General features: G+C 41.2%; 1 long non-coding RNA gene across 1 annotated transcript in view; it reads left to right on the top strand.

Annotated features, from left to right (window-relative positions):
- LOC148043244 (uncharacterized) overlaps positions 1 to 19,076 on the top strand; it is a 191,643-nt gene extending 172,567 nt beyond the window's left edge. The window contains exon 4 of the long non-coding RNA XR_015698218.1: positions 18,903 to 19,076. This is a non-coding gene — a long non-coding RNA (uncharacterized LOC148043244). The remainder of the gene's footprint in view (positions 1 to 18,902) is intronic.
- Positions 19,077 to 24,635: the final 5,559 nt, after the last annotated feature.

The raw sequence follows: 24,635 nt of genomic DNA, 5'->3' as shown, positions 1-24,635 counted from the left end.
AGGGCTGAAAGCCCTATGAAGCGGTATATAAGTCTACTGCTATTGCTATTCTATTCCTATTTTGATTCCTGTTCTATTCTATTCTATTTTGTTCTTTCTATTCTATTCTTTCATTCTATTCTATTCCTATTTTGATTTCTATTCTATTCTATTCCTATTTTGATTCCTATTCTATTCTTTCATTCTATTCTATTCCTGTTTTGATTCCTGTTCTATTCTATTCTATTTTGATTCCTATTCTATTCTTTCATTCTATTCTATTCCTATTTTGATTCCTGTTCTATTCTATTCTATTTTGTTCTTTCTATTCTATTCTTTCATTCTATTCTATTCCTATTTTGATTTGTATTCTATTCTATTCCTATTTTGATTTGTATTCTATTCTATTCTATTCTTTCATTCTATTCTATTCCTATTTTGATTCCTATTCTATTCTATTCTATTCTATTTTGTTCTTTCTATTCTATTCTTTCATTCTATTCTATTCCTATTTTGATTTCTATTCTATTCTTTCATTCTATTCTATTCCTATTTTGATTCCTATTCTATTCTTTCATTCTATTCTATTCTATTCCTATTTTGATTCCTGTTCTATTCTATTCTATTTTGTTCTTTCTATTCTATTCTATTCTTATTCTCTTCGATGAATTTCAATCTCGCTGAAATATTATGAACGCTTGCTTGTTTTTGTTTATTCTGGTTAGCATCTGCCATTAAAAATGCAAAGCTCCGAACTCCGAACTAAAGCAATGTTTTCTCTTTCTTGTTAATAAGCTATTGATTAGTTTTTCGTGCATGCCTCTGTCATGAGAATTGAGGTGTGTGCGTGGGGGGGGGGGAACACCTCTTGGCAAGGTGATACATACCCCTTCTAAAGCTTTATTTCATACCAGCTGAATGCTCCCTTTAGACTGCGTGTATCAGGTTAATTTAACAGCAACACTCCCTTCCCAATATCGCTTCATGGTTGAAATTTTCTCCATAGAGTAAATCTTACTCAGGGTCTCTCTCCTCTGCTCCTCTTTGGTCTAAGACAGTGTAGCTTTTGGAAGGTTGTTGCAACTGACACATTTGCCAATAATTTATAAACATAGATGGCACTATTCCTTTTTTATTTTTTAATATATGTACATTTATATCATCTTTGCAACTCTTCTACATCTTTTAAATATCCATTATGTTTCTTTTATCTATACGTATATACCTTGTACACCTATATCTATATATACATATGTTTACATATCTTTTATGTCTATTGATTCCATACGTCTTATATATACATATAATTCTCTTATATTTCTTATTTTGTACTATTTTTATATACAATCTAGATCATATTTTCCCCTCTCTTGTTAATTCTGCGGTTTTGTATTTATTTTCTGGTCTTTTTACCTCCCTTTATTGCTTTCTTATTTTTTACCTCTTTCCTCTAGCCATTTGTACCATAAATTCCATACGAGGCAGTACCTGGATTCCTCTTTGTCTTTTAGTTCCTTTTGTGAGTCTGCCCATTTAGGTGCATTCCAGTATGTTTTTTAAATCACGTTTTCTTCCCTTGGCATATATTTGTTTTTCCAGTTCTGTGCGTATGTGATTCTTGTTGCCGTGATTACATATAGTATTAAATATTTGTTTTTTCCCCTCATAGTTCCCTGTAATTATTCCTAATGGGAATAGTTCCGGTTTTAATTCTATTGGTTGCGTAATAATTTCTTCCAGACAGTTTTTATTTTATTTTTGTCCAGTATTTTTTTTGCAGATGCACAGGTCCACCACATATGATCCAGAGGTGGGTTCCTACCAGTTCGCACCAGTTCGGTAGAACCGGTTGATCAAATCTACCAAACCGGTTAGAAGAGGTTCCATCAGTTGACCCGGAAAGCAGGCCACATCTACAGAAGAGGTTCCAAACATTTTTTGAAACCCACCACTGACACACATGGACACACACACACACACACACACACATATGCACACACACACACAGAGACAGACTCACACAGAGAAAGAGAAAGAGAAAGAAAGGAAGAAAGAAATAAAGAAAAAAAGAAAGAAAAAGTGAGAGAGATGAAAGAAAAAAAGGAAAAAGGGACAGAGAGACAAAAGGAAAAAGGGACAGAGAGACAAAAGGAGAGAGAGAGAGAGAGAGAGAGAGAGAGAGAGAGAAAACACATGGATGGCAAGCCACTCCCACCAGGTCACATGGCCAGCAAGCCACTCCCACAAATGAGGCCACACCTACAGAGTAGCTTCTAAAAATTTTTGAAACCCATCACTGATATGATCAAAAGTTCCATGTGCTTGGTTACATTTCCAGCACGCTGGTGAACATTCCAGAAACATTCTTGATATTCTTGCTGGTGGTAGGTATTTTGGAACCTCTTCTGTAGGTGTGGCCAGCTTTCCGGGTCCACTGGTGGAACCTCTTCTAACCGGTTTGGTAGATTTGACCTCTGATTAAACCTCTGATTAATTTCTGGTTGAAAGGGGATCGTGAGATGAAACTTGGATACCCACCAACATGGTCTCCTACCTGGAGAATTACAACTCATTTAGCAGGGCCTCCGATGCCATCATTAATGCTAATTCTGGGGAGCCAGCCAAGTGCTAGCGTGGGAATGAAATGGCCACGCAGGTCATCAACATTCCCCTACCCTCTTCCTAACGTTCAAGTTTTGTTTTTCCACAAATGAGATGGATAAATTTGAGGAAAGGGGAACCATGGCCTGCTGTGATATGTTTCTGGGGCTGTAATTGGCACGTCAGGTCCCCGGTGCCCTTTGCTTGGTATCAGAAGGACCACTGTGGCAGAAATAATAATAAGAAGCACCGCGACAACCCCTTCTGGCTGCAAGGCAAGCAGTATTACAAGCTGAGCCAATGCTAATGACTAATTTGTGTTTGCTTTTATCTCTCCGTTGCAGAAGACAAGCAAGAGGTAAATTCTTGGCTCCCATTTTTGGGCTATTTCCTCTTCCTAACAAATCAAACCTTCTGCGCTATCTCCTGGCTTTCCTTTAGCCCAAAGCAATGCCATGTAAAAAATACCAGGACTTACACAAAAGAGCCTCCAACCGGGGAGCGTTTTCATCCCAGCCTCCCGATTGATAGCAGACGTCACAAAGAGCAATAGCCAATTGATCCTGTCTATCAGCGTCTTCGTTGTCACCTGGTTGGAATAATCTGGTTTTATGCTGTGTTTGATTCTTAATATGGGGAAAGCCAATACTGTGGCAGGTGTGTGGGGGGGGGGGGAAGGAATTCCACGCTAGGGATTATCAGGAAAGAGACTTAAAAGGAACTGTGATTCCCGAATGCCAGTCTGGGGTGCTAAATATGCTCGGTTCTGGTTGCCATCCTTGGAGTTGAGAAGGGCAAGTCTTAATATCTTTGAGGCTGCAATGCTTCATTTCAAGAAATGCTTAGAATCAGTAGAATAGAATTGAATAAAACAGAATAGGAAGTAAAATAGAATGGAATGGAATTAGGAATAGGAATAGGGATAGAATATTATGAATAGAATAGAATATGTAAAGGAATAGAATAGAATATGGAAAAGAATAGAATAGAATAGAATATGGAAAAGAATAGAATAGAATATGTAAAGGAATAGAATAGAATATGTAGAGGAATAGAATAGAATATGGAAAAGAATAGAATAGAATATGGAAAAGAATAGAATAGAATATGTAAAGGAATAGAATAGAATATGTAAAGGAATAGAATAGAATATGGAAAAGAATAGAATAGAATATGGAAAAGAATAGAATAGAATATGGAAAGGAATAGAATAGAATAGAATATGGAAAAGAATAGAATAGAATATGGAAAAGAATAGAATATGTAAAGGAATAGAATAGAATAGAATATGTAAAGGAATAGAATAGAATATGTAAAGGAATAGAATAGAATATGGAAAAGAATAGAATAGAAATGAATATGGAAAAGAATAGAATAGAATAGAATATGGAAAAGAATAGAATAGAATAGAATATGGAAAAGAATAGAATAGAATACGGAAAGGAATAGAATAGAATAGAATATGTAAAGGAATAGAATAGAATAGAATATGTAAAGGAATAGAATAGAATATGTAAAGGAATAGAATAGAATACGGAAAGGAATAGAATAGAATACGGAAAGGAATAGAATAGAATAGAATATGTAAAGGAATAGAATAGAATAGAATATGGAAAGGAATAGAATAGAATATGGAAAAGAATAGAATAGAAATGAATATGGAAAAGAATAGAATAGAATATGGAAAAGAATAGAATAGAATACGGAAAGGAATAGAATAGAATAGAATATGTAAAGGAATAGAATAGAATATGGAATAGAATAGAATAGAATATGGAAAGGAATAGAATAGAATATGGAAAAGAATAGAATAGAATAGAATATGGAAAGGAATAGAATAGAATAGAATAGAATATGGAAAGGAATAGAATAGAATAGTTGGAAGAGACCTTAGAGGTCTTCTAATCTAACCCTCTGCTCAGACAGAAAACTATATAACATTTCAGCCAAATGATTGTCCAATCTCTTCTTAAAAACTTCCAGTATTGGAGCATTCACAACTTCTGGAGGCAAGTTGTTCCACTGATTAATTATTCTAACTATCAGGAAATTTCTCCTCAGTTCTAAGTTGTTTCTCTCCTTGATTAGTTTCCACCCATTGCTTCTTGTCCTGCCTTCGGGTGCTTTGGAGAATAGTTTGACTCCCTCTTCTTTGTGGCAACCTCTGAGATATTGGAAGACTGCTATCATGTCACCCCCTAGTCCTTCTTCATTAGCATTGATCTACAACAAAACCTACGCTATAGTTCATTAAATATTACATTAAATATTCACTAACTGCTGTGAGTTACGGACTCTACCTACATAACATAATAGCGGGTTTATTCATTTTTTGTCCTTGAAGGCAGGTGCGATCTCATGTACATAAATAACAATTAACACCTGCATTAATAAAAAATCCCCCAGATGATACATTGATCGATCCTTTTCAACACGGTGGCTTTATACGATTTTCAACTATTTGGACTTCAACTCTTCCTCTTCGCTTGGTCATTAAGCAGAGAGTTTGGGCATATTCTTACTCTTACTGCTGACAGCGGACATCCCACTGAGACCATAAAGAAATCGTATGCCAAAGACTGAATGGAGAAGGCCCTTCTATTTGTATCTGTCTGCTTTTAAAGGTCATTACTCAAGAAACACCCATATCCTGCACAGTGGTGTTACGGATGGATTTTGACCACTCATTATTCTTACTCCTGATCTTTTATAACCTAGATACAATAGAGCTGGCAAGATTGAAAAAGGGTTTTCTGTTTTGTTTTGAGGGTTGTTGTTGTTTTTTTAATGGCGGGGAGCAACTCAGCAAAATGGGAAATAAATCAGTTTTCACTCCCCCAAACAGTAATCAAGCTTCCCCCTGTTTAATAAAGAGGACGAGGCATTAATTAGAGAAACTTTGATTTCAGAAAACAACTTAAAATATTACACGATCAAAGAGAAGCAATTTTTTTGGGGAGTTGGCCTCCACTGTATGTCATTTCAAAGTCTTAAACTTTTCTCCTCTTGCACAAGGAAGGCTCAAAAGCATTATGTTCGGAATTATAGAGGGGAAGTTCTCTCAAATAAACCTTCCTGATTAATGGAAATGCAGGAATGGAGCATTTATAGCTGACAGATGCTGTTTAACCCATTACTTAACCCATTCCAGTGGTGGGATTCATTTTTTTTTTACTATTGGTTCTGTGGGCATGGTGTGGCTTGGTGGGCATGGCAGGGGAAGGATACTGCAAAATCCCCATTCTCTACCCATTCCAGGGGAAAGGATACTGTAAAATCCCCATTCCCCACCCCACTAACCTGATTTCCAGCTCCATTCTCCTGTGCGAGGCAACAGAATAAGACCCAGCCGATCAGCTGGGACTCAGGAGGCAGAGAATAGATGGGGGCAGGGCCAGCCAGAGGTGGTATTTGCTGGTTCTCCGAACTACTCAAAATTTCCGTTACCGGCTTGCGAGAACCAGTCAGAACTGGCTGAATACCACCTCTGCCATTGACGCCACCAAGACTTTGCGTTTTACATGGGACACCAGAACCGAATATTGTAAAGAGGCAAAACTCTTTGCAAAGAAGAGGGGAGGCCGGCCTCTTCTCCAAAGCATCAGAAGGCAAGACAAGAAGCAACGGATGGAAACTAATCCAGGAGAGAAGCAACCTAGAACTAAAGAGAAATTGAGGTGAGGACAATTAATCAGCGGAACAACTTGCCTCCAGAATTTGTGGCTGCTTCAACATTGGAGGTTTTTAAGAAGAAATTGGACAACCATTTGTCTGAAATGGTATAGGATCTCCTGCTCGAGCAGGGCGATGCACTGGAAAACACCCACCCCCTGATCCCTTCTAACTTAGTTATTTTGTTATTCACTTTGCCAAAAAAAAATCTCATGGCTATATCAGTTTAGTAGCAGGAGCTACAGGAATTTTGATTGATTGATTGATTGATTGAAGTTTATTTATATGCCGCCCTTTTCCCTGAGGGGACTCAGGGCAGCTCACAATCCAAGGGGGAGGCGGAGACCAACTTTTTAACATATAAGACAATACATAATTAAAAAACACAACATTCATACCATTCGGGCGGGTTACAGTCTTAGCCCCAGGCCTGACGGGATAGCCAGATTCTGAGGGCTGTGCGGAAGGTCTGGAGGGTGGTGAGGGTACGAATCTCCACGGGGAGATCATTCCATAGGGTCGGAGCTACCACCGAGAAGGCTCTCCTCCGCGTGGTTGCCAGTTGGCATTGACCGGCAGATGGAACTCGGAGGAGACCTAATCGATGAGATCTAATAGGTTGCGTGGAGGTAATTGGCAGTAGGCCAAGCTCTTATAATATTTGAATATTTATTCTGTATTCTATAAGATATCCCAGAACATCCCAATGTCTAATGAAAGGAGTAAGTTACAACATTAGTGATTCCATCATGCTCAATGTCAACTTGCAAAAACCCTTGGCCTGCTCTCGAGTTGCCATAGGCAAGGGGGATGGGGAATTGATGATACAGCATGGCAGCCACAAACAGAAGCACATCCCCTGCATATATTTCTCAAGGCTGTCTCCCAGGTTACCTGCAGCCGCCGGAGGGGTGTGATCTCTACAGCCCGCGAAAGTGCTCCGTTGGACCCTGACACTCATGTCATCGGTGGTTTCCTGCTGATATCCTTGATAAAATGTCAATTGTATACATAAAACACTTAATGTGCCTAGATGAGAGAGAAGGAAAGAAGGAGCAATGTATGAAATAAATAGGACCTACAATAACTCTTTTTTCAGCATGGAGGCTTCAGGTCCAGGGTTTTAGCCATTCATATCACTCCTCCACCCCTCGTTCTGTCCTTTCAGCCTGGTGACACCTTCCTGGTAAATATGATTGATGCTGTTTTACCTACATAAACAACTGCACATTCGATACAAGGCGAATGATGAGGTCCTTAACAACAGACTCTACTGGTTTCCCATTATTTCCCTGCTTCCCAGCCTGTGAATGCTTGCCTCCTTCTGAAATCGTGGCATGCAAGACATATTGAAGCTTTGGAAAGAGACACTGCCCCCAATCCCGAGGCAGAATTTATTTCCCGAGTTCCTTTCAAACCGATCCCTGATAATTAATGCACACATCCTGTTGGGCTAGCTTAGAAATCTTTGAACACTCATCTTGCTGGTATCTTGGTGTCCAATTCTTTTGCAGACCGATGAGACCGAATTTGTCATTGTCTCAGAAACCTGGGCTGTTCTGCTATCAGCCAGAAACACCATGCAAGTCATTCATTACTCCCTTGTTCAAAGCAAGCTGCTGCCTCCTAATTGGTATTGGGGGAGTTTGTGGAACAGAAGGGAGAAGGGAGTTGACACCAAATGTCCCCATTGATGGGGGCCAGGTGGTGGAATAGCACTTGGAGGACTGAACTTGGACCATTGGCTTGAACATGTGTCATGCATGCTGCCATTGTCCTCAGATGTGGCGCATTTGTATTTCTGTTGGTAGCCAGTTTGGTTTAGTGCAGTGATGGCTAAACTTTTGGCTGCCGAGTGCCCAAAGTCCATGTGCACGAAACCCCAAAATGCAATGCGAGCACGCCCTGTGCATGCTCCCCCACCTGTGCATGTACCCCATGCATGCATGTACATCCCTGTGCCTGCACATGCATCCTTATGTGTTGTGGCCCAGCAGGAGCCATTGGAGCTGCCATCAGACTCCGACAATGAGGGGCCCTATGAGTTGGCTCTGGAGGATGTGGAGGACCCTGGACAGGGTTCCGACTCCAAGCAGGGCACAGAGAGGCTCGTTGGCCACCAGGAGGCGCCTGAGCCTTGGACCAGTGGGGATGAGACAAGGGAGAGTGATCTGGATGCCAGCAGTGAGTTGTTCCGAAGAGCTAATAGACGTCAGGAACAGTTGCGCAAGTACAGGAGGTAATTGCACTCAGCTGGTGGTCATTAGGCTCCTCTCCAGACTATAAAAAGACTGCTTGTGCACACGCCCCTCTTGCAGAAGTCAACACAGGAATTAATGTCGGAGAACATTATTGTGAGCTTGGTAGGCTGGATTGCTGCCCAAGCTTGTCTGTGCCGATTTGCTGTTAAGGACCTGTCTGTCTGTTAATTAAATGCCGTAATTTATCTTTGGCTTGGAGTGTGTGTTGGTGTGTGACAAGGGGGGTCAGAACACCTGTGCATGTCGCCCCCTCCCCCTCGCCCATTTTTGACTTCCAGGTTGGTGCAGGAAGCATTCCATGGGCAAAATGGGACATGGGGGGCGGGGCACATGGTGTCCCCGTGCTCCACTTTGGCTTTCAGGTTGGTGCATGAGGCCTTCCAGGTCCAAAATGGGGCACGAGGGGCGTGCATGCATGCATGCACACGACCCCCTCAATGCAATGCAAGTGCCTCCCGCACAAATGTACCCTTCTCCCACTTGCACACTTGCATCCCCCACATGAGCCCCGCCCCGATGCATGCACAGCAGAGAGCTGAAGATCAGCTGGCCAGTGGAGGTACGCACATATGCACGCTGGGCTGGGGTGACGGCTGGCATGTTGGCAGGGAGGGCTCCGTGTGCCACTTGTGGCATGCGTGCCATAGGGTCTAGTGGTTAAGGCACCCTGCTACCGTGTTTCCCCCGAAATAGAACCTAGTCAGAAAGTAAGTCCTACCTCCCAAATAAGCCCTAATTAAGACCCCGCCCACTCCAAGGTGCACAGGTAAAAATTAAGCTAGGGTGGGGATTGAGGGTGGAACAATAGAAAACGCATAGTTGAATAATAGAAAGTGTAGCAGGCCAAAGATCCAAAAGTAAAGATGGCTGCAGACCTATCGATGGGCCTGAGTGAACTCTGGAGATAGTACAGGACAGGTGATGGGAGGGCTGGCATGTTGTGGTCCATGGAGTTGTGAAGAGTCAGGCTTGATTTAGTGGCTCAACAACAACAACAACATCAAATAGAAACAGGATCACCTTATGTCTTGTAATCCGTCCCTTGTTTGGGTTAGGATGATCTTCTCCTTTGACTAAAAAGTACTTGTAATTCCACTTCAAATCTAGGGTTCATTCTGAACAACACTTTGATACAGGGATGCTCGCAGGAACTATGCCTGCAACTTCACATCAACACCTCAAAAGAAAAAGAAAATGTATTGAAATTCCAATCAAACCTCCTTCGGCTAGGAACTTCTTAGCTTCCTATCATCCTAAGAACGCTTTTGTCAAATAATTATAATGGATAATCCAACAGAGGTCCACGTCTCCTCATTTCTCAACGTGGTGTCACGCAGCCCCAACAAAAGACCGATTCAGTAGATCCGCGTGATAACAAGAACTCACAGTGTAAACCCAGCAATCATCTTTTTTTTTTTTTAATCCTGCAACTTCAACTACCCACAGAAGCTCTTTGGAAGCTTTACAATCAGACGGGGTGATATCAAAGAGAAAAAAAGCAGCATTGATATTGGGGGGTTTTCTATCCCACTCATTGCATCAGTTGGACGCCGAAGTCTTGGCTACGAGGGAAGCAACGGCACTGAGATTGCAGCGAGGAAGGAAGATCAGATATTGCACATTTACCCCACGGTATTTATTTCCTAGCTGCATGTAGAAAAGAGGAAGACACATTCTATTATCTAGGCAGATTTTTCCAACACCAGTTTATTTAATATGAAAAGTGGATGGAAGGAAGCTTCAGTTAGGAATGTTTGCGCAATGTTATTCATATAAAAGGTTCCCTCGCTGTTGTATCAATGAATTATTGATGCATTTTGCTATTTTTAGACTCCATTTAGATACATTTCTGTGTGTATTTTGGCACTCTTCGCGATTCATGTCTTATTTTCCCCTCCGTGATATGACTGAGCACACCTCTTACATTTTTAGCTTGGTGATTTAACAAACTTAATATTTTATCGGAGAGCCACAGTGGTCGGAATGATTAAAGACTAGATTACAAACTGGGAGACCAGGAATTCTAGTACTGCTTTAGAAACAAAGCTAGGGGGGTGATCTTGAGCCAGTTCTAGCTAGGAGGAAGGAGACAATGGTAAACCACTTCCAAAATCTTTCCAAGGTTGACTCATCATATCTGCAATGGGAAGGCCTCTATGAAAAGGCCTGAATTTGCCACCTGCAAATCCTTCAGCTAAGGCTCTCTTTTAGAATAGAATAACAGAGTTGGAAGGGACCTTGAAGGTCTTCTAGTCCAACCCCCTGCTTAGGTAGGAAACCCTACACCACTATAGACAAATGGTTATCCAACATCTTTTTAAAAACTTCCAGTGTTGGGGCATTCACAACTGTCAGCCTCTGTTTTGCTGCTTGCTTTTCGGCTGCCATTGAAACGGGGAGGAAGGGCATGGTATTTGGGTGTGGGAATTAATCTGTACAGGAGGACTGTTAATTGCGAGTTGTTCTCACCATCTACTGTGCATGTGACAAGGGGGGAGTTTCCCGCCAAGGCCAACTGTACGGCATACCAACCTGATGGTGATTTTTGAAGATGTCTCCCACCTGACAGCTGTGGAGATATTGGATTGAACTATGGACTGGGGTTACCAAGGGGAGGGGAATGGGTCATGTATTGATATCTGTTCTGTCCCTCCTTCTTTGCTCGTTAACAGACGACAGGCAGACAAATTTAAAAGGAAAGAACTTTATCAGTCCTTGGCTCTGACTGGCTGCGAGCCCAAAAATAAACATAAATAAAGTCTCTGACGAGAAGATAACAGAATGCAAAACAAAACTCTTACAAAGCAATTCACTTCTCCAAGTGTCTCCTTGAATCAGGGTTACAGAAAGCAAATCACTTCTCCAAGTGTCTCTCACAAACAAACCACGACTGATGATCAATGAACGTTGAACGAACGTTGACTCCTGCAACCAGGGCGTGGCACCATCCGTCCTTCTATCATCAGAAGATGTCATTAACGAGCCCCAGCTGCATTGTTAATCTTGCATCCCGACTCAACTCACAGCAAACTACTGCTGAGTCACAACAGATATCTAATGCTTTTGCACGCTTTTGCTCAGATCCAGCTTTGCTTAGCTTCTATTTACTTATAATCAGTTAAAGTACCCTTAATTCTGCAAAATGGAGTTGAATGGTTTCTTTCTTGGTTATTAAGTGAAGCAGGCTTGACATGTACATGCATACACAGGTGGCTGGGGCACATGCACGGATGGGCAGGGTGCATGCATGGGGGCGCTCACATTGCATTTTGGAGGTTCCTGTGCATGCACGCAACCCCCCTCATGCCCCATTTTGGGCCTGCACCTGGCACCAAAAAGTTTAGTCATCACTGTCCTGGGTAGACTCTTAAGCCTCACACTCCACCCATTCGCATTTATGGACAGATTAACAATGATACAGCAAGTGGCTTGTATGATGAGATTACTCAAGATTGTGGAAGAATTATCATTGGACCTTCTTTGCTTTTTGACTGGGGACCGAAGTCCCACGCCAGATGGTAACATCAGTGAACAGATAAAGATACAGTAGTTCCGTTCCCAATCCAGGCTGACGTTCACCAGTGACGTTCCCCACTGTATGAACTTTCCATTGCAATTAAATGCTCTTTTTCGAGTTACTTTGTTTTTATCTCCTATTATGCATCGTCTTCAAATGCATTTAAAGGGTGTGATACATAAGACGGTCTTCCATTAGACGTGCGTTTCTCCGGCTCCCTTCAGCTCCGAGGAGAGCTGTCTTTTCATTAGTAGGCTTGATAAAGTTAAACTTCCTTTATTAAAATTCTCTTGAAAGAAGAATCAGGAGGCCGCTAACAGATTTATGCCAGAGATGTGAGACGTGCACTTGTAATTTCTTTTGTGCGAAAGATACAGATTGCATTTAATAAGGATAATTGTTTGGATGTTTAATATTCCTTGGAAGTTTAATATCCCTCTTGCAAACGTAGCGGGGGGGGGGAAGGGGTAGGAGAGAAAGAATCGGTGAATCTCTGATACTTGGCGATGACCTTCATTGTTATTTTAGAGATTTATATAAGCCTGAGTAAGTGAAATGGTGCAGAGAAATGAGTATGTCTCATTGTTCTTCTGATGATACAAAGATAATGACACACTAGCCAAGTCCTGCATATTTTAATCCATTCGGACATATTTCAATGGCCTGTGTGTTCTGATTTATTTTATAAGTTATGATCTCTCCTTAGAATAGGTCTCAATGAAGTTTCTTCCCATTGCAGTTTCGGAAAAGGTCCAAGAAGGGAGAGACATTTAGTTCATCCAGATAAGTTATTCTTAAGATATATGGGTATGTCTAGTTTAATGAAAAGAAGGACTAAGGGAGACATGATAGCAGTCTTTCAATATCTCAGGGGCTTCCACAAAGAAGAGGGAGTCAAGCTATTCTCCAAAGCACCTGAGGGTAGAACAAGAAGCAATGGGTGGGAACCAATGGTGGGATTCAGCCAATTCGCACCACTTCGACAGAACCGGTTGTTAATTTTCTGAGCAATTTGGTGAAATGGTTGTTGGAAGAAATAACTAGGGCAGAGAACCGGTTGTTAAATTATTTGAATCCCACCACTGGTGGAATCTAATCAAGGAGAAAAGCAACTTAGAACTAAGGAGAAATTTCCTGACAGTTAGAACAAGTAATCAGTGGAACAGCTTGCCTCCAGATGTTGTGAATTCTCCAGTACTGGAAGTTTTTAAGAAGAGGTTGTCTGAAATGTTATACGGTTTCATGCCTGAGCAGGGGGTTGGATTAGAAGATCTCTAAGGTCCCTTCCACTATTCTATTCTATTCTATTCTATTCTATTCTATTCTATTCTACTCTACTCTACTCTACTCTACTCTACTCTACTTACTCTACTCTACTCTACTTACTCTACTCTACTCTACTCTACTCTACTCTACTTACTCTACTCTACTCTACTCTACTCTACTCTACTCTATTCTATTCTATTCTATTCTATTCTATTCTACCCTTCCGGCCTTCCGCAAAGCAACTAAGACCTGGCTGTTCCGGTTACAAATCCATCTGGTGGTGATGCTGTCTAACCCATGTTATGTACGAGCCGAGGTGGTGCAGTGGTTAGGGTGCAGTACTGCAGGCCACTTCAGCTGACTGTTATCTGCAGTTCAGCGGTTCTAATCTCACCGGCTCAAGGTTGACTCAGCCTTCCATCCTTCCGAGGTGGGTAAAATGAGGACCCGGATTGTTGGGGGTGATATGCTGACTCTGTAAACCGCTTAGAGAGGGCTGAAAGCCCCATGAAGCAGTATATAAGTCTAACTGCTATTGCTATTGCTATTGCTATGTAACAGTCTGCATGTGGTTATTTGTATGAAAATGAATAAATAAAAAACTTTATGATATATAAAAAAGAAACATGACGACCAGCTGGCTGAGTTGGGGAGACAGCACATGTACCCACAGAGAGAGCTCTGCATGCCACTTTTGGCAGGTCTGCCATAGGTTTGCCATCATAATATATATCATCGTTCCAAACTTGCAAATACTGCCATACAAAATCTTTCAATATTCACCAGGGGGAAAAAAAAACCCCTTTCTTAAACAATCAAGAATCATCCATGTGGAATTATCCTTAAATAACATCTGCACTAAAACGCCACTCTATTAATTATAAGGTGTTTTTTTAAAAAAGTGGATTGGCAAGATTGTCAGCAGTTTGTGCTATATTATTGCCACTTTTGATCCAATGCCCAGTTAATCAGTCCTTTTGGGCAAAAGTTTTTGAAAATCTCCCAACCCTCTTTCGCAACAAAATTCCTGCTGTTGCTTTATTGTCCCACTCTTCCAAAGACATATAAATTGCCTTAAGCATTTCAATTCCCGTTGAGTTTGTTACTGGAAAATACTGGAAAACTAAAAAGGGGTTTTCAGTAGATCGGTAGTATTTAAAAACGTGAGAAACTGCTGTCTTAAAATTAACACAACGACAAAAATCTTTGAGGAGACATAAATTCTTTATTGGCCATATGTAACTGGACACGCAAGAAATTTGTCTCTGGTGCATAAGCTCTCAGTGTACGTACATGTTGATGACACTTTTGTGATTTGGCCACATGGGAAAGAAAAACTGGACAATTTCTTCACACATCTCAGCAGGCTACACCCCAAAATACAATTCACTATGGAAATAGAAGCAAACATCCAACTTTCCTTTCTGGACATCCTAATCTACAAAAAACCCAATGGCTCCCTAGGACACACCATCTAATGGAAAAAAACACACACCGACCGCTACTTAAATGCACAATCCCATCACCACCCTGCACAGATGAACTCACACACACACACACACACACACACACACACACACACGCTTGTGTTTGTCTCTCTGGAACGCCTTGAGCAATTTCAACGAAACCTGGTACATAGATGACTTACTCTCTGGAAACAAATACTGTGGAGGTAAGACACCTCTAACACCCCTCGGTGTGTGTGTTCTGTTAAGATGCAGCCTGTTGTGCCTTTAAATTACATTTGGTCCGGATATTCTCCGCCCCCTATAAATAAATACCTGGACCACACTGGGTTATCAGCTGGTATCCTATATATTCATGTCCTGTCAATAATTGAATGGTTATGGTGAGGATGTGACTTCAAAGGCAGAGGACACCTAGTTGAAAGTAGTGGGCCAGGATGTTGTAATGTTATGATATGGAGAGATAACTTCAAAGGTGAAGGGACGACTGGTTGGACATATTAAGTCAGGGTGAGGTAACGGTTAAGATGGGGAGTAACTTCAAAGGTGGAGTGGCCATTAGTTGAATGATGAGGCCTTCAAAATATCCAGTATTCTGTCTTCCTCCTAGTTGTCTTTGCAAACCAGTGGACACGTAGCAAATCCATTTCCCTTCTATAAAATAGATTGAATAAACGTAGAATTTTCTCAGGTAAAAACTGTTCTTTCCATATTCCACTTCTTAATTTCTTCTTTCCTCCTATAAAAGACATTTCACCAGGTTTCCCATGTTTAATTATCATGTTGATGCCTTTACGTTTCTCTTCAAATGTCATTTTAAAATGAGATCAGATATAAATCTTGTAACACTGGAGCCCTTCTGAATGGCACTGCTATATCCTCTGTAAATTTTATTGTGAATAACGGCATCAAAAGAAAAGTAATATATGACGCTTGTAGATTTAGATTATGTATCACCCTTTTATTAAAGGTCGTCTACCGGATACTGTTATCAGGAGCTTGTCTGGATTACAAATTAAAGGCTGTTTTTTTTTTCTTGGTGTGTGCGTGTTTGTTTGTGTGTGTGTGTTTAGTACAATTTAACAAGTGTGTGTTCTTGGTGTGTTGTGTGTTTAGTACAATTTAACAAGTGTGTGTTCTTGGTGTGTGTGTGTGTGTGTGTGTTTAGTACAATTTAACAAGTGTGTGTCTGTAACTAGACAAGAAAAAGAAATTCTTTCTATTCAGTTTGGGTGTTTCCAATACTTTAGATAAATTTAAATAAAGCAGAGTAGGTATTATTGCCCATAAAATCATCATACTTTTTCTGTTAAGGAAAGAGGTGTAGGCCACATATGAGAACCACTCTGGAGCCCGGAGGTGAATCTCTGTGCCACGTATTTAATGTCAGGGTTACAGTCCACAAGGAAGCAAAATATATTATCAAGGGAATAGAAAATGCTTCAGAAGTTCTTAAGATAAAAAGGTAAAGGTTCCCCTTGGACATATGTGTTAGTTGTTCCCAACTCTGGGGGGCGGTGCTCATCTCTGTTTCAAAGCCAAAGAGCCAGTGCTGTCCGAAGACCTCTCCAAAGACGCACAGAACACTATTATCTTCCATCAAAGGTGGTTCCTATTTTTCTACTTGCATTTTTACATCCTTGCGAACTGCTAGTTTAGCAGAAGCTGGGACAAGTAACGGGAGCTCTCTCTGTTACTCGACCCTAGGGATTCGAACCGCTGAACTGCCGACCTTTCTGATCGACTTATCCACTGAGCGTCTTATCCACTGAGCCACTGTGTTTCCCCTTGTTCTTAAGATACAAATGGCATTATAATTAAAGGATATTTTGCTGACCTGATGGACTCTAATGAGTTTGTGTTCTCCTGAACTATTGGCTTGATTAAGAAACTAAACAGTGTTTTGATAATTGCAGCATCCCGTCTGTCTTGCATCTGCCTATTTATTTATACATCACATTTATTTGTACATCACTAGAGTGGTGCAGTGGTCTAGAGGTGGAGCTCTTGCCTCACAATCAGGAGGCTGTGAGTTCAAACCTAGGTAGCAGCAGATATTTCTCTCTCTGGGCACAATGAGTAATTCTTTGCTGTGAACTCTGCATTGGTGACAGGAATGGCAACTGGCCAGTAAATAACTCCGCTCCATACAGTTGCCCTGACCCCATCCTGATGTAAGGGATTTCAGGGCCATTAAAGAATATATATATTCTTATATATGTATGCATATTTGGGCATACCAGGGGTTGTGACACAATACATACCTATTTCCCTGGCCTAGCTGATAAAGGAAGAGAGCCTGTGGCTTAGTGGCTAATATAACTGCCTGATATGTAACACAGCCCAGGTTCGATTCCCAGTAAGGGTATGGCTAGCTGATGAGAGCTAAATAGCTTGAAATAGATCTATACTATTATCCCTTTATTTATTTATCAGCACAAATGCAACATACACACATACACACACACACACACACACACATTGTGTCTGTGTATAAACAAATATATGTATGTATGTATGTATGTATGTATGTATGTATGTAGATATAGATGATATAGATATAGATATAGATAGATATATGGATATATGGATATGGATATGGATATGGATATGGATATGGATATGGATATGGATATGGATATGGATATGGATATGGATATAGATATAGATATAGATGCATATATATGTGATAGATAGACAGATATAGAGAGAGATGGGAACTCTCTAAATGTGATGTTTGTGTGTGTGTGTGTTTGTGTGTGTGTGTGTGTCTGTGTGTCTGTGTGTATGTACATACCTGCATGCACACACAAACATACACACACACACATACACCCATACACACACGCACACACATCACATTTAGAGAGTCCCCATCTTACTCACAGAGTGACCCTGGTGGATGTAGAATTAAAAAAAAATATTTCTGGAAATGTAGGAGCAGCTGGCAAGGAAGAAGCTAAGGAGAAACCAATTCACACATTTGTCTATTATTTATTTCTTTTGAACTCTGCCATTCTCCTTGGGCAACTCCATAATACTAAGATTGATGTGATTTAAACTACAGCAGGAGCAGAACGTGGAAATTTATCCTAAAATTATTTCACCGCGTTCAACCATGAAGAGGTTCAACAAAAAGGGTGTGGCTTAAAATTTACTCTGAATACCGGCAGAAACACAATTTAGGAGGTGCAGAAGAAAGTAAGATTCATTTAGACTAAATACTTAGTCCTCTGATAGTAGAGGCAAAATTGATTGTTTCCCAGATGTCATCACAGATGTTTAACTAAAAATGCATAGGCAGTCCATTAGATCGTCAGCTCCAAGCCAATTAGAATGCTCAAGATCAATATCGACATGATAAATCGTAGCCCTCTTTGAATATTTTATTTTCCTGGGCAACGTAGGTGGCTCAGTGGCTAATAGTAATAGCAATAGCAGTTAGACTTATATACCGCTTCATAGGGCTTTCAGCCCTCTCTAAACGGTTTACAGAGTCAGCAAATTGCCCCCCAACAACAATCCGGGTCCTCATTTTACCCACCTCGGAAGGATGGAAGGCTGAGTCAACCCTGAGCCGGTGAGATTTGAACAGCCGAACTGCAGAACTGCAGTCAGCTGAAGTAGCCTGCAGTGCTGCATTTAACCACTGCACCACCCCGGCTAAGATGCTGAGCTTGTCGATCAGAAAGGTTGGCAGTTCGGTTGTTCGAATCCCTAGCGCTGCATAACAGAGTGAGCTCCCATGACTTGTCCCAGCTTCTGCCAACCTAGCAGTTTGAAAGCATGTAAAAATGCAAGTAGAAAAATAGGAACCATCTTTGGTGGGAAGGGAACAGCATTCTGTGCGCCTTCAGCATTTAGTCATGCCGGTCACATGACCACAGGGACATCTTCAGACAGCGCTGGCTCTTTGGCTTTGAAATGGAGATGAGCACTGCCCCCTAGAGTCGGGGACAACTAGCACATATGTGCCAGGGGAACCTTTACCTTTGAGGATAATTTAAAAAATGAAGAACAAACTTCTTGGGGGGCAGTGATGCATGGAGTGTGGGATCAACAATTGACTATAACCTTTGCAACTTTTTTTGGGGGGGGGGGAGGTAAAGGAATGAAAACCTTTTGTTCTTTTATTTTTAGCCTGTTCAATTTGTCCTTGGAAGTCCAACCCTGGAGCCTACTACGTACACCAGAAAACTCCAGAGACACAGTTTTATGCTTCATCTGAAGGTCTGTAACTTCTAGAGTTTGTGATCCATAAGAACATCCATTTTCATTTATTTGCAGCAGAGGTAATAAATTGTGTTGGCTTTTTTTATCATCACAATGACTTGAAGGAGGAAGAGGAGGATGAGGAGAAGGAAGAAAAGGAATCAAACAGGATGAATTGGCAGTAGGAGAAAGGACACAGAAAGATAAAAATTTTCTGGTTTTCTATGATTATCCTGACCAATGTGGAGGCCTGGTTTCTGGGTTATCAGCTTTTGGGAAAAGATCCTTTAGAACATAAATAGCTGGGTTGGAAGGGACCTTGGAGGTCTTCTAGTCCAACCCCATGCTCAAGCTGGAGACCTTATACAACTCTAGGTAAAGAGCTATCCAGTCTCTTCTTCAAAGCCTCCAGCGATGGGGCACAACTTTTGAAAGCAAGCTACTGTATTCCACTAGTTCACTGTTGGGAAATTTCTCGCTTAGTTCTAGATTGCTCCTCTCCTTGATTAGTTTCCATCCATTGTTCCTTATCTTGCCCTCAGGTGCTTTGGAGAATAGCTTGACTCCCTCTTCTTTGTGGCAGCCCCTCAGATATTGGGACACTGCTATCATGTCTCCCCTAGTCCTTCTTTTCATTCAACTAGACGTACCCAATTCCTGCAACCGTTCTTCATATGTTTTCATTTCCAACCCCCTAATCATCCTTCTTGCTCTTTCCAGAGTCTCAACATCATTTTTTATATTGGGTTGACCAAACCTGGATGCAGTATTCCAAGTGTGGTCTTAATAAGGTTTTGTAAAGCAGTACTAATTCTTCATGTGAACGTGATTCTATCTTGATCCTTCTGTTATTGTGTTACTCCCAAGAGACACAATCACATACAATCACAGAAGATCTTTCTTAACGTTGATAAACCATATTTTCATTGTTTGAGAGCCTCCTAGTTATATATACAAAAACGGCTGTGTGTGTGTCTGTGTGTCTGTGTTTATGTTCCAGCATAACTCTGGAGCGCCTCAAGCAATTTCAACCAAACTTTCTACACAGATGACTTACTCTCTGGAAACAAATACTGTGGGGGTAAGACACCTCTAATCCCCCCCGCCCCGGGGTGTGTGTTCTGTTAAGATGCAGCCTGTTGTGCCTTAAAATGGCTTCTACTGTACTGCCGTAAAATGGCTTCTGTACAGCACAGTGGAGTTGCCATCGTAATGGCTTCACAGTCCTCCACAAGGGGGCTCCCTCTGGTATGGGGGAAAATCCAATATTAGAAATTACATTTGGTCCGGACATTTCCCCCGTATTAATAAATACCCAGGCAATGCCGGGTTATCAACTAGTATTACATATACTTTTTTTCCCCACATTGTTTTTCCTGAAGGCATTGCAACAGAATGGTGGTGCATGGCTGATTGATTTAATTTAAAACCTTCCATTAATTACTTTATGAGGAATATGCTTGGTGGATCATAAATTCAATGTTTGCTCATTCACCTCAGTGTCTTCTTGGCGCAGTTGCCATAAGTCTCTGTTATTTTCAGCCTGCTTATTCCGAGATCTTCAGCCTGACGATGGGGTGTAATAATTCATAGTTAAAATATGCTGTGGAAAAATTCAGTTAGGAATTGTTTCCTGGAAAGAGGAAGCGAGCACTATGAATATGTGTGTGTGTGTGTGTGTGTTGTATTTGTGCTGATAAATAAATAAAGGGAGACTAGTATAGATCTATTTCAAGCTATTTAACTCTCATCAGCTAGCCATACCCTTACTGGCAATCGAACCTGGGCTGTATTGCATATCAGGCAGATGTATTAGCCACTAAGCCACAGGCTCTCTTCCCTTATCAGCTGGGCCAGGGTAATAGGTATGTATTGTGTCACAACCCCTGGTATGCCCAAACATGGGAGGAAGCCCATTGCCTCCTTTCCCTGTCCATCGGCTCGTGACAAGAGACAGAAACCCATTATATTTACTGTTACCTTTGTTACATTTGTGTTGCATTTGTGCTGATAAATAAATAAAGGGAGACTAGTATAGATCTATTTCAAGCTATTTAGCTCTCATCAGCTAGCCATACCCTTACTGGGAATCGAACCAGTAATAAATGAGCGCGCGCGCGCACACACACACACACACACACACGTTGTATTTGTGCTGATAAATAAATAAATCAGCACAAATACAACACAAATGTAACAAAGGCAACAGTAAAAATATTGGGTTTCTGTCTGGATGGTCTCTTATGATGAGCCGATGGACAGAGAATGGAAGCAGTGAACTTCCTCTCATATTTGAGCATACCAGCGGTTGTGACTTTAAATATATACCTTTCTCCCTGGCTCAGCTGATAAGGAGAAGAACTCTGTGGCTTAATGGTTAACACATCTGCCTAAGATGCAATACAGCACAGGTTCTAATCCCAGTAAGGGTATGGCTAGCTGATGAGAGCTAAATAGCTTGAAATAGATCTATACTAGTCTCCCTTTATTTATTTATCAGCACAACTACAACACAAATGTAACAAAGGCAACAGTAAAAATATTGGGTTTCTGTCTGGATGGTCTCTTGTGACGAGCCGATAGACAGAGATAGGAAGCAGTAGGCTTCCTCCTATATTTGGGCATACCAGAGGTTGTGACACTAAATACATACATTCCAGAGGTGGGTTCCTACCAGTTCGCACCTATTCGGTAGAACCGGTTCGTAAAATCTACCGAACCGGTTAGAAGAGGTTCCACCAGTGGACCCAGAAAGCAGGCCACACCTACAGAAGAGGTTCCAAACTTTTTTGAAACCCACCACTGGTCCTTGGAGATGATTATTCTACACTATCATGCTCATATTTATAAAACTCAGTGCCTCTGTGAAAGATAAGGATGACTACTGCGTTTGTGGTGCAATCAGAACATTGCGTGTGTTGAAGTTGTTTTAACGCAAACCAAAGATGCCTTTTTTAAAAAACAAGTTTACCTCAAATTCTTATGCATGCCAGTGCTGTGTGTGAGGTAATTTAAGGTGGTTCTGACAAGTGGCATCTTCATATCCAGTCACATGGGCAGCAAGCCACTCCCATCGGGACACATGGGTGGCAAGCCACTCCCACAAAGGAGGCCACACCCACAGAGTAGGTTCGAACAATTTTTGAAACCCACCCCTGATACATACATACATACATACATACATACATACATACATACATACATACATACATACATACATTTTCCCTCCCCCCAGTTTTCTCTTGTTTGCTAATAAAGAATGGATGACCCAATAGCGCAATGTTGGGTTATATGGATTGCCATAATAAGAGAATTGGTGAATTGCTTTGACTTTGTAGTGCAAGCTTTCATCACATAAGTCTTTGTTAGCACTGCTGTTTCTCTGGACCTTTGCAATTTCCCAGCCCACTTGTAATTATAGAGTGAATGCAAGTTAAGCTATAATAATGGCTGTCATAGACTCTTTTGGAGCTGTTCTTGTTAGGCTTTGTGAATATACCATGGTAAACATTGACATGAATAAAATCTCTGGAATAATATTCTATTTTCTCCTCCCTCCCTCCCACCACACACAGACCTGATACCTTATTTTACTGAGAACAAAGTGCATTGTGTTGAAGTCAATGCCGGAAAGGCTTTTGATTATAATGTGTTAGGATTGCAGCCATTAAAGAGGATAGAAGAAATATTGATGTGATTATAAATACTTACAAAAAGAAGAATTACTTCTTCTGATTCAATAAAATGGCTGGCAGGGTATATTAAATGAGCTAAAATATATATATTTTAAAAGAAAATACTCTCACGCACCCTTTTCCTTACTAAGGAGGAATTTAATGCAGTTTATTGTTTTTTATCTCAAAGTCAGGAATAGAGAGAATCATATATATTTGTTGTATTTGTGCTGATAAATAAATAAAGGGAGACTAGTATAGATCTATTTCAAGCTATTTAGCTCTCATCAGCTAGCCATACCCTTACTGGGATTTGAACCTGGGCTATATATATAAACCATTCCACCAGTTGATTGTTCTACTTGTCAGGAAATTTCTCCTTACTTCTAGGTTGCTTCTCTCCTTGATTAATTTCTATGCATTGCTTCTTGTCTTGTTTTTTAGTGCTTTGGCGAATAGATTGACCCCTCCTCTTCTTTGTGGCAGCCCCTCAAATATTAGAACATTGCTATCATGTCACCTCTAGCCCTTCTTTTCACTAGACTAGCCATGCCCAGTTCTTGCCACCCTTCTTTATGTGTTTTAGCCTCCAGCCCCCCTAATCCTCTTTGCTGTCCTTCTCTGCACTCTTTCCAAAGTCTCAAAATCTTTTGCATTACTCAAACCCATTGTCAGGTCTGCAGCCCTATTTCTCTTGGATCTGTGGCCTGCCACACTTCCGATTATTCTACTATGCATTTTCTATTGTGGGGAAATGGGAGGGAGGATTGTAAGGAGTTGGGTGATCTGTAGCCATAACAAAATTCTTTCTAGAAAGACAAGGTCATCCTTTGTCTCTGCACCTCTGCACCTGACCGGAACTGGATGGATGGAAGCTGCCAGCATGGCAATGGAAGATTGGACCATGTGATGGACTTGTGGGTATGCGCAGGGCAAGATCTTGAACTTTCAACTGGGTGGGGAAAACCGGGGAGCTTTCAGATTCGGGTTTTCCCAGGTGTGCCAACATGGCTCTCTTCATAAATCGGAACTTTATTGAGTAATATGAGTAATACTTTTCCTTGGACTTTGATTAACTTTTGGATGCTATTTGGAACCCTGACACTCACATGGTGCCATGCGCTTCCATCGGCCATCCTGTATGGCAAGTATAGAAGGATACCATTGACAGAAAGACTCTCTCTCTCTGCGGCTCAGCTGAAGTGGAGACTGTGGGTCACATGTTCCTTAAATGTCCCTTTTATATGCAGTTTAGAAAAAACATATTCTGCCAATAACTGCTAGGTTATCTTGGCCATTCCGACACTACCTACCGACACAACATGGCTCTCTTAATAAATTGGAACTTTGAGCAATACTTTGCCTTGGACTCTGATTTACTTTTGGATGCTATTTGGAACCCTGAAATTAACCCAAATCTCCATTAAAATACTTCACCAGAGACCCTGATTTTCTGGGTGCTGTCCAGGGTCCTGAGCCTCAGCACTGACCTGAACCCGGGCGGCACAAAGACTCCGGAAAGATGACACTATACTCGCCTATATTCCCTTTTCTGAAGCCCAGCTGACAGGCGCAGCAAGGTGGATTGTTGCACCTCAGCTGTTTTCCTCCCCAGCAATAATGCGGAAGGTGATTTCTCTGTAAACTGTTCACATGAGGGTAGGATCCCACCCGTGGGAAGAGTCGTTCTGTGCACTGAATAGCTCCTTGTTTCTGAAGCGCGCCCTCAGAAACGCTTTCCCTACCATTCCTTCCTTTTTAGTCACATCACATACTGCAGACGATATAATTCAAGAGGCGCGTTGAAAGGATTTGGTATATAAGGTGTTTGGAGTGCAAGCTTTGAAGGACAAATTCATCATTTTGAAATTTGCCCCACATGATTGTTGGCCACTGCAGCGCTGAGACAGCCTCCCCATGAATCAAACGGAGATTGCTTTTTCTCCTACAAACACACCCATTAATTCTCACTCGGTATAAGAAGGAT

This window comes from Thamnophis sirtalis, unplaced genomic scaffold (genome assembly GCF_051295495.1).
Source record: "Thamnophis sirtalis isolate CommonGarterSnake01/CBP01778 unplaced genomic scaffold, rThaSir2_p1.2 scaffold_12, whole genome shotgun sequence".
In the NCBI taxonomy this organism is placed as follows: Eukaryota; Metazoa; Chordata; class Lepidosauria; order Squamata; family Natricidae; genus Thamnophis; species Thamnophis sirtalis.
Note: the sequence above shows the minus strand (reverse complement) of the source record. Positions and strands in the feature narration are given on the sequence as shown.